This window comes from Amblyomma mixtum, chromosome 5 (assembly GCF_055824585.1).
Source record: "Amblyomma mixtum isolate Tamu chromosome 5, ASM5582458v1, whole genome shotgun sequence".
In the NCBI taxonomy this organism is placed as follows: Eukaryota; Metazoa; Arthropoda; class Arachnida; order Ixodida; family Ixodidae; genus Amblyomma; species Amblyomma mixtum.
Genome location: NC_143016.1, coordinates 188,723,380 through 188,736,944, shown reverse-complemented (window position 1 = coordinate 188,736,944; position 13,565 = coordinate 188,723,380). Strand labels below are relative to the sequence as shown.

At 48.9% G+C, this 13,565-nt stretch overlaps 1 pseudogene; it reads left to right on the top strand.

Annotated features, from left to right (window-relative positions):
- Positions 1–9,586: 9,586 nt before the first annotated feature.
- Positions 9,587–11,793, top strand: LOC149345181 (uncharacterized; annotated as a pseudogene).
- The last annotated feature ends 1,772 nt before the right edge of the window (positions 11,794–13,565 follow it).

Sequence of the window (13,565 nt, the reverse complement as noted above, 5' to 3'; positions counted from 1 at the left end):
GTTGTCACCGATATAGATGCGCCCATAGCGGGGCCGTGAACTTGTTTGTAGACTGCATCCCGGAAAACAAAGTAAGTGTTCTCAAGGCAGAACTGCAACAGCTTCAGGAGATCTGATGCTTCGATAGGGGTTCTATCACACAATCCGTCGTCATTCTGCAGCGCTGAACGGCACACATCCACACCCAGATCCACGGTCACGCTGTTCCGTTCCAGCCTGACTGAGCGGGTCCTGCCAAATATATTCGTGGAGACCCGACGACGACTTGTGTCTGCGATTGATCTCCACAACCTGTTTCGTTATCGTGAAGGTGGAAACTTTTGTGCGATGCTGACAAACACAGAGGCAAGCGTCCTTCGTCCGTCGGTCTTTGAAAGTGCTTGTCTCTCGCAAAAGGCTGCCGCTTGCAACAGATGTGATGTCAGCTTGCTTATCCACTACGGACAGGTACTCGTCATGGTACGATAGTTAGTAATAGGAAAATTTGTGGTCTTGAACATGTAGTTTTCTTTCTGCTACGCTCATCTGTTATTCTGTTTACGTCTCGTTGGCGCATACAGCACATTTTTGTTCTGACCCATATATATCACCAGGTGTCCAAGCTAATTTTGACCAAGTTATAAAAATATATTAGTTCAAAACGGGTTGAACCGCCTTCCACCGCGCTAATCTCTACCGTATACAGTACGTCAGCATGTTTTCATAGTTTCTTCGATTCAGCAGCAAAGTGATTCGCAAAATGAGCTTTTTATCCATTTCTTTTCGGGCGAAAATTCAAGTCTAAAGTTTTAGAGCATCCCAAAAAACCTTTAATTCTCGAGTTGTTATTTTGCTATGACCGTTAGGTAAATTCACGAGTTGTTATTTTGGCATGTACTACAGGTAAGTTTTTTTTTGTGCTGAGAAGAAATCTGAGAAGGCCCAGCTTTCACCCGTCCACCTTGCCGCACCCGAGACTGACCAAACAGCAACCAAACAGCAACAGCCCCTCAGCAACTGTCACACTAGGTGCACCAGTTTAGAGTGCATAAATTACATCGCGTTCGAAGGCCAGATGCCTCTCTACTAGATCTTTTTCCTGGTTAAGCGAAATGTCACGACGCGAAGCTCCAAATCCAGTTTCCTCTGTTTCTGCGACACTTTGCTTCGACGTGCGGCGCCAACGGTTGCACTGGCGCTCCGAAGAACGCTGCCACACACTCGCATGCTCACGCTAAGAGTGGACCACCCTACGTTTGCACGCTTCACCAGTTATTTTACCGTTAGTACGAAGTAATCAAAAAATTTATGCAAAGCCAAAAGCCGCAACAGAATTCTGTGCGCTTATGCGCTCCAGCTGTGCCTTCTCCATGTAGCACTACAGAAAGTACCGTTTTTTAGGACAGTGCAGAGGGAAAATGTAGCCAAATGCGCGGTCGAACGCAGTTTCAATCTGTTCGTGTTACCGGCCCGCTTGAGCGCTTGTCAGCAACACTGTTGTTAGCTCGGAATGGAGCGGTTTTCATTTTATAACTATAACTACAACATAAAAGCGCTGAGCAAGTTTCGTGCTCGCATTAATAAATGTCTCCATTATAGATACTAGAAAGCCGTTAAATGAATTGCGCACACTTGCGTAGAAGCGCACCTCCAATGTCGATTTTCGGCACAACTTGCAGAGAAAGTATCCGCGTCGCCGCTCGCCGAAGCACGGGCCATTTTGTTCACAATTGCTCAGTGCATACAGTGCAACACTTTGCAGGTCAAAATCATGCAAAAATCAATACTCGGATAAGGCTGAACAGCGCGGCAAGTACTCGCTGCCTGCGTTGCAGCGGCGGCCACCCAAGCCAACATGGCGGAGAAATAGGCCAGACGCAAGACGGCGCTGCTGTCGAAAGATGGCCGCGCGCAACAGAAAAAGGTCTATAACCAGGCACTGGCAACACTGTGCTCCCGCATCCAGCTCCTCTAGGAAACTTCCGGTTCTGGATTGTTTTCCTGCCTTTTTTGTGCCCCCGCGCTCGTCCTGTGTCTGTTTATTGCGATTTTTCCTTCGTATTTTAAATTTTAGTGCGGATTGTGGCATTCCGTGTCTTGTTCAGCGTGCAGGGGTTCGCTGGAGCAACTCTTTTCTCTCTGTTCACTCCTCTGGCGGCGATATCGCGTCTCTGTGTGCTGTTGTGTTTCTACCCCCCCCCCCCCCCCCCCTTAACTCTCTTTGTGTGTTCCCGTCACACCTGTGTCCACTAAGGCCATGTCCAGAGGCAGTGCGTCGTTCTGCGAAAGTGGTCTTCATACACGCGCTCCCATGCAACCTCATGACAGGTGGAAACGAACACGAGGGAGGTATTCAACTCCTGGATTCCTGGTACCACCACTTCTGCCTAACTGCCACGACGTGTCTTCCGGAGTTCCCCTTAAACGTCACCCAAGGCACCCAAGTATTGACCTTGCGACATTGTGTGCATCTGTCAAGGTGACATGTCTCAACGCCAGCTGCTACCTGCGGAGACGAGCGTCTGCCAAGCGCCTGCCATTCAACCGGTCCTAGCTCTTTTGTCAACCGCGGGGTGATGCCGCGGCAGGTGTTCGCCTTTGGGGAATTTCCTTGGAACAAAGATATGGAATCCACCTGGCCGGAAACGACTAGCCCGTCAACACGCACTTCTGGACACTTCCAAGTATCCACGGGCCTCAGCGGATGAAGCGAGGGGACGACGCGGCAGGTGTTCGCCCATCTTGTTTCCTCGAGACAAGATATGAAATCCACCTGGCCTGACGGGCCACTTCCGACTATTCAGGGGCCTCAGCCGAGGAAGACGACGAAGCGGTGAACGACCTTGGAGCACCCGGACGAAGTCCCTTACGATTGGTTGAAAAAGGCGGGAAGATCTCGGGAGGGTCTATTTAAAGCGCTCCAGCCGTTCATCGAGAAGCCATTCCCGGAGCGACTCCCTGAGCGATACGCTCAACGTTTCCCTGAGACTTCTCAGTTTTTACCTTGTTTGTCATTTTTGTAAATAATCATGTAATTATGTAAATACAGTTTTTCCTTCACTTCCCCTACTCCCCGTCTCCGGCCCACGATTCCTTCCTCCTTCGGCACTGCGGCGGTGCTCCTGGACCCGATGCCTGGTGGGACACGCTACTAGCTCGGCAAAACATATCAACTGGTTGGCAGCGGCGGGATCGTCCACGCTTGGTCCTGGCTTCAGCAGTGGTGAGCGCTTGACTTTCTTTAGGAATCTGTCAGGCTGATAACTCTGGAAATTTATCAGTACCTGTAGATTAATCTTCTGCACGTGCTCGCTAAAGCATTTCACGTAGCAGCTTATTGTTAAAAGTCCTCGTTCGGAAGTTGCCATGGATTTGAGCAAACTAAAGAAGCCATATTTGATTTTCCTGTGTGAAGAGCTGGGTATTGAGGTCGGGAAAGGTCGCAGAAAGCCGCAGCTGATTGGGGCTATTGAGGAGTGTGGTGTCGAGGACGACGAAATCGCGGAGTCCTGGGAGATCATTCAAGAGGGGATCAGGAAAGCTAAGGAGGAGGCCGACAGGGTTGAAAGGGAGCGCAAGGAGGAGGCCGACAGGGTAGAAAAGGAACGCCTTTACCAAAAGGAAGCAGCTAAGGAGGAGGCCGACAGGGTAGAAAAGGAACGCCTTTACCAAAAGGAAGGAGCTAAGGAGGAGGCCGACAGGGTAGAAAAAGAACGCCTTTACCAAAAGGAATCCGAAGAAAGGTAACTTGCTCTAAAGCGTTTAGAGTTGCAAATTGCGGAGACAAAGCGCACCGAGAATAATTAGACCAATAATCAGGAGGTCTCGACAACTAGAAAAATCAAAATCAAAGATCTCCTACAGCCTAACAAAGCAAATGAGGAGATCGGGTTGTTCCTCGTAAACTTCGAGAGGGTTTGTGAGAAAGAAGGAGTACAACGAGAGACCTGGCCGCAGAAAATATTGCATGTGCTGCCTTGTGAATCGGCCGAAATTATTGCCAGGTTGTCAAAAGAAGATGCGGATAACTATGGCAAAGTAAAAGCAGCGCTTCTCAAGAAATACCGACTGTCAGCGGATGCATTCCGGCGCCGCTTTAGAGATGCCAGGCGGAAACAGGGCGAGACGTTCCAAGATTTCTCATACAAGTTAAAAGCCGATCTCATTGAGTGGCTGAAAGCGGAGGAGGCTTATGAGAGTCGCGACATGGTCATTGAAGCAGTCTGCCTCGAACAGCTTTATGGTTGTCTGGGGGAGGAAATGCGCTTGTGGGTGCAGGACAGGCCAGAAAAGAAAACCGTAGAGCGCGCGGCAGAACTTGCTGATGAGTTTGTGACCCGTCGGGAATCTGAAAGAGCACGTGTTCGGCCCATGTCTCAATCTGACAAAGATAGCCGGGCGCGTTTTCCAGGAAATGAGAGAACTAAGAAAGCAGCGAGAAACATGTCGTTGAATAGTCCTCCCGCACCCAACAACAAAGATGCTAGCAACAAGGAAGACGCTAAGAAGGAAAAGGCTTTTGAAGCCAAAAAGCCGATCGTGTGTTTCCGGTGCCGAGAGCCCGGACACCTTTCGACCGGCTGCCGTAAGACAAAACTTATCTTCTCATTTCTGGATAACGAGGACGACAACTTCCGATTGTTGCAGCCCTATCTACGGGACCTACAGGTTAACGGAAAACCATGCAAAGTTCTCCGCGACTCCGCTGCAACGATGGACGTTGTCCGCCCAGAGTATGTTAAGCCAGGAGAATTTACAGGTGAATGTGCCTGGATACGGCAGGTAGTGGAGGAGAATAGCGTATGCTTGCCCATCGCCCGCGTCGCAATCGAAGGACCATTCGGGGTGCTTCACACCGAAGCAGCAGTGTCACAAAACCTGCCCAAGCAGTATCCTTACATTTTTTCTAATCGCTCGGATATGCTGCTCAGAGAAAAAGGCCTTAGTTTTGGCGATCACGCTGTCCAGGCTCTCACTCGTGCAAAGGCTCGAGAAATCGCAGCGCATGCAAAGCGCCTGGAGGAAGAGGGCAGGGATGAAACTTTGATCCAAGAGCATGTCCACAATGACGAGCCAGACCAGGACTTACTCACTTCTGGCACAGGGGTAAAAAGTACCGATAGTAGTGCTGGCTATGGTGAGTCTTCCGAATCAAGCGCAAGTGATGAGCTGGGGCTAGGAGAGGGATTGAATACGAATCTAGTGTTGCCCCACTCGGATGGCTTTCTCGAACTCCTTCGTGTGGACAGAGAAACGCTCGCCGCTGAGCAAGAGAAAGACCAAACTCTACAAAACTTGAGTCACCAAAGCAACATGGGTGTGTCACGGAAGAACCTAACTTTCCAGCGCCGTTCTGGCCTACTATACCGCCAGTATCAGGATAGGAAAGGTATCCAACACGACCAACTTGTTGTCCCGTCTAAGTATCGAGCTCAAATTCTCGGCCTTTCTCATGGAAAATGTTGGGCCTGTCATTTGGGAATTAAAAAGACCAAAGAAAGATTGTTGAGAGAATTTTATTGGCCCGGATGCTTCAAAGACGCGGAAAAGTTTGTCCAGACTTGCGACACTTGTCAAAGGATTGGAAGTCACATGAGATCAGAAAAGCACCAATGAAACTGGTTCCCATAATCACCGAGCCTTTCCGTCGTGTTGTTGTTGATGTGGTGGGGCCCTTGCCGGTGACTACGTCTGGTTACAAGTACATTCTCACCATAATTTGCCCGGCTACCAAGTTCCCGGAGGCTGTACCACTGAAACAAATCAACTCGGTTGAGGTAGTTGAGGCACTGCTTTCGGTGTTTGCCCGGGTCGGATTTCCGGCCGAACTACAGAGTGATCAGGGCAGCGTTTTCACCAGTGCTCTGTCGACTACTTTCCTCGAGAGGTGCGGCATTCGCATTGTTCATAGTTCGGTGCGGCACCCGCAAAACAACAGCGTGGAGGCGTGGCATTCTGTGCTAAAGAGAGTGCTGAGGGCTTTGTGTTATGAACACAAAAGAGACTGGGAGGCTTGTTTGCCTGCTACAATGTTTGCATTGAGGTCAGTGCCTCACGAAGCCACCGGTTTCAGCCCAGCAGAGTTGGTATATGGCCGATCCCTGCGGTCCCCGCTACAGATGCTCCGCGAGGCGTGGGAAGGGCGCGGAGAGGATCCCACTGTCGTAGAGTACAGCCGGCCAAGTCTTAAGCTGGTGTGCGCGACGGCCCTTTTTTCTGCGCTCCTGCGCTTTGTGACGAAGTAAACTTGTGGAAAGCTCAATACTGAGCACGGGCTTTGCGAGTCTGTGCTTAGATTTGATATTTTCGCAAGTTTGCTCCGTCATAAGCAGCGGGAGCACGGAAAAGGCAGCCGTCACGCACGCCAGCTAAAGATTTGGCCGGCTGTACGTCTTGCAGCTGTTAGAACGCCTTCAGTCATGTCGCGAGCTGGTAGAGGTCAACATGAAATCCGCTCAGGGACGAGCAAAACTTTATTACGACCGGAACGCCAGAAAAAGAACTTTCGCCGTTGGAGACAAAATTCTTTTGCTTAGTGCCTCACGGAAGAACAAACTAGAGGTGCTGTGGGAGGGCCCCGCGGAAGTGATACAGAAGCTTTCCGACACTAACTATGCTGTTAGAATTCCTGGCAGACGCAAAGAGGTACGCATCTATCACACTAATTTAATGAAGCCGTACCGAGAGAGAGAAGCTGTTGTACACCTGGCTCTGAACGCGCCTGAGGAAGTGGAGACAGATTTTTTTCCCGGAGTCCGCGTTAGATTCCGCACTCGAAGGGCTTTGTGAGAAAGTTGGCAGTGATCCAACGCTAGACGATAATCAGCGAAGGGACCTGGTAGCTATTCTGCGAGAGTTCGGCGACCGTTTTGTAGACCAGCCCGGGAGAACGAGCTTGATGGAACATGACATACAGTTAACTTCTAACGAGCCAGTTCGGTGCAGACCCTACCGTGTCTCGCCTAGGCAGAAAGAGATACTGGCAACAGAGATACAGCGGATGCTAGACTCAGGACTGATAGTGCTGTCGGAGAGTGAGTACACATCCCCGATCATATTAGTTGAAGCGCCCGGTAAAGATCCCCGGCCCTGTATCGACTATCGTCGTCTGAATGAAATCACTCGAGATCAGAGCTACCCGATTCCAAACCTGGAGGAGAGGGTCGAGACCATAAGTAGCGCTCAGTATGTCTCTACGCTAGATCTCACTAGAGGGTACTGGCAGGTGCCTCTGACTGAGCAGGCGAGCCGATTTGCCACCTTTATTTCCCCCTTGGGAACGTTTCGCCCTCTTGTTCTTACCTATGGCCTCAAAAACGTGCCGTTTTGTTTTTCCCGGCTTATGGACCGGGTCCTGCAGGACATGCATGACTACGCACTTCCGTATTTGGATGACATAGCTGTCTACTCAAAGAGCTGGGAGGAACACTTGTACCATCTAAAAGAAGTGTTGACACGGTTGCGAGAGGCCGGCTTGACCGTCAGGGCTACGAAATGTCAACTGGGGAGAGCGGAAGTTACCTATTTGGGCCATGTCGTCGGACGCGGTTACCGGCGTCCGCTAGAACTAAAAGTAGCGGCGATATCTGAATATCCCAGGCCAGGCACCAAAACAGACGTTCGTTCTTTCCTCGGGCTAACCGGATACTACCAACATTATATCCGAAACTTTTGCGAGCTCGCGAGCCCCCTCACGGACAGCTTGCGAAAGAGCGAACCTGTGAAAGTCGTGTGGGACCTCCCCAAGGAACGCTCATTTCTTGCCCTCAAGGCAGCCTTGACTAGCCAGCCCGTTTTACGAGCCCCTGACTACGAACGGTCGTTTGTTCTGCAGTGCGATGCCAGCGACCGCGGTATGGGCGCCGTCCTCATTCAACAGGCCGAAAACGGAGAGGAACACCCCGTAGTGTTTGTTAGCAGGAAGCTAACGCTACGCGAGCAGGCGTACAGTGTGTCGGAGAAGGAATGCGCCTGTCTCGTATGGGCAATCCAGAAGTTACAGTGTTACCTGGCAGGATCTCGGTTTACTGTGGAAACCGACCACTGCCCTTTGACCTGGCTTCGGAACATGTCAGCTAAAAACGGTAGACTCCTTCGTTGGAGCCTGGCGTTACAGGAGCACTCATTTGACGTGCGTTACAAAAAGGGACGAGATAATGGCAACGCTGATGGCCTCCGCCGAAGCTTTCCCGTGTAATGCCCTTTCCTGACTCCCCAGACGTTATTCCGCTATGCAAATTTGTATTTTCTTTTTTTTTGCATTAGCGGGAATCATTTTTTTTTCTGTTTTGTATGTGTGTTCAGCAGCTCCACCTTCTCTTTATGCTCTCACGGGAGGTGGCTTTCTGTGAGATAAACCGTGCTACGGCACCCCCCCCCCCCCCCCAAATTTTAAAAAATTTTCCTGCCTTTTGGCTAACCAAGCTCTGTGTATTCTGGTTTGGTCAAACTTGGAAACTTTCGGAGGAGGACGTAAATTTCACGCGACAGCTCATTTCCTCTAAAGAGACTTTGTTGACCGAAAACAGCTTGGCAGTTCTTAAAGTCAGTTTGGCGCTTGCTGCTTGTTGGGCTTTGTACCTTGCTGGTTGAGACCGTTACAGTTGTCAACGAAGCAAGAAGAACCTTTGGGCCCAGCTGTGACCTAAAGCCGAACGGACACAACTCCAGGTCTCTGCGCGCAGCAGCGTTAGCTGCAACCACTACGAGACCTCTTCGGGCGGCGGACGTGCTGTTGTGTTTCTACCCCCCCCCCCCCTTAACTCTCTTTGTGTGTTCCCGTCACACCTGTGTCCACCTAGGCCATGTCTAGAGGCAGTGCGTCGTTCTGCGAAAGTGGTCTTCATACACGCGCTCCCATGCAACCTCATGACAGGTGGAAACGAACACGAGGGAGGTATTCAACTCCTGGATTCTTGGTACCACCACTTCTGCCTAACTGCCACGACGTGTCTTCCGGAGTACCCCTTAAACGTCACCCAAGGCACCCAAGTATTGACCTTGCGACATTGTGTGCATCTGTCAAGGTGACATGTCTCAACGCCAGCTGCTACCTGCGGAGACGAGCGTCTGCCAAGCGCCTGCCATTCAACCGGTCCTAGCTCTTTTGTCAACCGCGGGGTGACGCCGCGGCAGGTGTTCACCCATCTTGTTTCCTCGAGACAAGATATGAAATCCACCTGGCCTGACGGGCCACTTCCGACTATTCAGGGGCCTCAGCCGAGGAAGACGACGAAGCGGTGAACGACCTTGGAGCACCCGGACGAAGTTCCTTACGATTGGTTGAAAAAGGCGGGAAGATCTCGGGAGGGTCTATTTAAAGCGCTCCAGCCGTTCATCGAGAAGCCATTCCCGGAGCGACTCCCTGAGCGATACGCTCAACGTTTCCCTGAGACTTCTCAGTTTTTACCTTGTTTGTCATTTTTGCAAATAATCATGTAATTATGTAAATACAGTTTTTCCTTCACTTCCCCTACTCCCCGTCTCCGGCCCACGATTCCTTCCTCCTTCGGCACTGCGGCGGTGCTCCTGGACCCGATGCCTGGTGGGACACGCTACTAGCTCGGCAAAACATATCAGTGCGGTGTCTACGGTTGCTCGCTTGGAAATGTGTTCGGCGGTCAAGGATGGGCTCGTGTCGTGTCGTGCCTGGGTGCACTGCCTTCGCTCAGGCACAAACCTTCTTTCGGCAGTGCGAACGTTCAGGTTCACCACCGAGGCCGGTAGGAAAAATGCTTGGATAGCGGCAGTTCGCCGGGACAACTGGCAGCCTACAAAGAGCTCCCAGATTTGCTCTGCTCACTTCATCCAAGGTACGTTGCTACTTATAGTAGCGCCGGTGCTGTCATGCGGATGAATTATATGGAAGTACTACTGCCTCATATCTCGTGTGACCCACGCGCGAGCAGTTTGACTCATCCGGAACTTGCCGCTCGTAAAGTTGAGTTCATAGGCATGCCATGTAAAACTCCTTGCTGTTGATCGCAACGCCACAGCCCAAAGATATTTACGTCCATGTCTAGCCATCCATAGAACCGCCGTTTTTTTCTTTTTTATGTGTAGAACCGTATCGACGATATTAGATTACGCAGAGTAGAATCCCAGCAATAACCAGTGGATTCCATACATGCGAGAAGGTTCAGTCACTACCTGGGTTTATTTACTACGACTTTGCGGAGGCAGGCTATGGATTTTACTCTCGTAAACAGTTGCAATTTTCACTTCACTGCAGGAATGCAAAAGTTTATCCCCTTTCAATCGACCTTGCTGTTTTAACATCACAAGCACGTTTGAGAAATTCATATTTGTGTGAACACATATTGAGAAGAAGCCATGCTGATACAACAGAAAGCATGCATATGTGCACATATCATCTTGCTCTTTTATTAGTGCGTACACAAAACCACTGCTTTACTCTGATTTCATCTTTTCACTAACAGCAATGAAAGTGTCATTAAAACGACTTTAGTTGCAGATAGTCTGAGTGTGTGTCGTGACATGTTTTTTTATTCTTGTTTTGCAGGCCAGCCGTCTTCCGATGCAAATCACCCAGATTATGTTCATTCTGTGTTTCCTTACCGAATACAGGAAAACTCAAAGCAAAAGATCGGCAGATTCCAACGTGCTCAAAAGAAACTGCCTTCTGAACAAGCATGTGGTACTGCTGTGTCCTAGCGTTCAACATCCCCAGGTGACTCCACCGACCCTGGTGACAGTCCTAGGAATACCTGTGAAGCTGAAACACAAACAACCCTCACAACAAAGGACATTGAAGCTCTGCTGGACGAAAGTGAGTTGACTAAGAAACGTCACACCTAAATGGAGCAAAACCTTGAAACTGCTGAAAACAGACGTGCTGCGAAGGAGAATAAGTCTCTTCACCTACCAGAGATCACGCAAACTTTGGCGATTCAGTCGGACAAAACATTAAAGTTCCACGCAGGGCTTGTGTCCGTAACGATGTTCAGAGCACTGCTGCAGTTTGTGTCGTCCATCTGGACACCAGCCCACAGAATATCCCTGAATGCAGAGCAGCAGGGATATTCTGTGTTAATGAGGCTTCGACTAGCACTGCTCACCAACGACCTTGCGTGCCGATTCGGCATATAAATGGGTTCTGCGAATGGCATTTTCCACTCGTGGCTTGATGTTCTAGCAAACAACTTTGAGAAATTCATCATTTGGCCACCCAGAATAGCCCTGCAATCTCACCGCCTGCCCGCTTTTCAGGACCCGTTATTTGATGACCGGAGGGGTATCATTGATTGCACTGAAATATTTATTCAGCGCCCAACATCTATGGAAGCTAGAAGCCAAACGTATTCAAACTACAAACACCACAATACCGTCAAGGCACTTATTGTTGCAATTTCACTTTCAGGCTGAGTAACATTTGCTTCCAAGGCATAGAAAGGAAGAGTCTCTGATAAAGAGCTCACACTGTCTAGTGGCCTCCTGGATATGGTTGAGGAAAGGGATTGTTTTCTTGAGGACAGAGGATTCCGGTGCGATGAAATGTTTGCTGCTCGAGGTGCTAAAATACTGATGCCCTCCTTAACAAAAAAACGCCCTCAGCTGCCAGTAGAAGAAGTCACAACATCACAAAAGCTCTCACGGGTCCGCATTCATGTGGAAAGAGCTATTCAACGACTGAAACTGTTCAGATCACTCCAAAGTTTGCTGCTGGTAAGCGTTGTGAAAAGGTCAAATGACACGGATTTCGCAACCATTGACAAGATTCTGGTCGTCTGCTGTGGACTTGTCAACCTGCAAGCTCCAATTATTAACAACCTTGGCGTAGACACTGATGCATAGTGAAGCATAATGAACACTTGCTGCCTCCTTCTCATGAACGGTGACCACGTGGTGTGATGTGATAGTTTCAATGAGTACAAGACTAGAATTTTATGGAAGTAACATTTTTGTGCGAGGCTAGGTTTGGCAATATTGTACCCACATTGTCTTTATCACATGCCAAGTGAAAACCAATACTACGGTTATTGCATTTCAAGGTCACTTTAAAACTTTAATCTTGACTTTTCTTCTCTTTTTTATTGCACATGTTTTATTGCACTGAACAATCGTCACTGCAGATGGAAAACAGATTAAGCTATGCTTGAGTATTTACAGCAAAAGAAGAAAGTGCCAAATAGTCAAGGTTTTTGAATGCTGCTTTACACCTTACAGCATACCTGCCATCTTGTTTTAAAAATGAAAAGCACAGTAGCATTACTGGTGTTGCCTGACATTGTAACGATATGTTGTGTTACATAGCCATGAAACGGAAAATATCAAGTCTAGCAGTAATACGGCCTGCTCATAATACCATGGCATGTGTTTAATATTTCACAAGTCTTAAGCATTTTGGCATGTGAGCATTCACTGGCTGTTCGATGTCAGAAAAAAGTAACACATAAATATACAAAATTGAAACAAAGGAGCAAATCACAGAATCCTGAATGTGCCCTATTGTAACAAAATGGGACAACAGATTGAGCAACACTTAATCTGTTTTGTCAGTCTGCTTATTTTACTGACATTTTATACATGTCCACGATTTTGGTGCACGTTTGAAGTTTACACATTTGAGGTAAAAACAGTGTAGACATTGATGCGCTCTACAATGCGTCCAGATTTGGCGCCATGCCAGTGGCATGGGGCTTTTGCACATTCTATCTTTTTTAAAATTTGCATTGAGTGCAGCTCTGGGAAGACGTGCTGAAAGAAAGAACTTTCTGCCCTGGTTTCTCTATCTGCCCAGAATTGTTCATCAAATGTCATAGTCTCAACCAGCACCGAATTTTCTGTGTAGACTACAAAATAGGCTCGGTGCAGCCGAGTAATAGCCATTTGGGCTTGTATTTGCGTGTAATATGTATGGTCATGCCTGAGCTTTAAATCAGCATTAAGGTAAGCCAGCGTAGTAGTAGTGGTTATGGAAGCACCTTTTGCTTATGCAGGACACTTCACCTCTAACACAGCCTTCTCGCAGCATGCACATGATACAATAGCATGATGAAATCCAAGGTTTGTCGAAATCTCGTCTGGTCGGGTGAATACATGTTAAAAATAAAGAGGCACCGACCAAAAAGGTGTAGCCAATATGACAGACCTTGTTCACTGAAGGAAAAAAATTCCAACATAGAGCTTAAGTACGCTGCACTAATCGCCGCAGGCATCTAGCGTACGCGGGCGGCAGATTATCGATGTTACGATTCAGCGTGTGAACTGTTGTCTGTATAAACAAGGACTCCAGATATTGGCGTGACATCCAGTTTTTCTCACGGCCGATAACTGCGGCCTCTTCCTAAGCGATACTGTGCTTCGCGTTTTCGGCATGGTCAGCAAGTGCGTTGGAAGCCACCTTCTTGTTTCTGACTTCATTCTTGTGATCTTTCAGCCGTCTCTCGAAGTTTCCGCTTTCCCCTATGTAGGAATAATCGCAGTCTGAGCGGGGGATTTTATAAATTACGCCGGGAAATCTTTCCTTCTTCACGTTGTCTTTTGCGGCCACCACCTCATGACGAAGCTTGCACGCAGGAACGTGGGCTATATGCACATCATATGTGCGAAAAATGCGAGCCAAT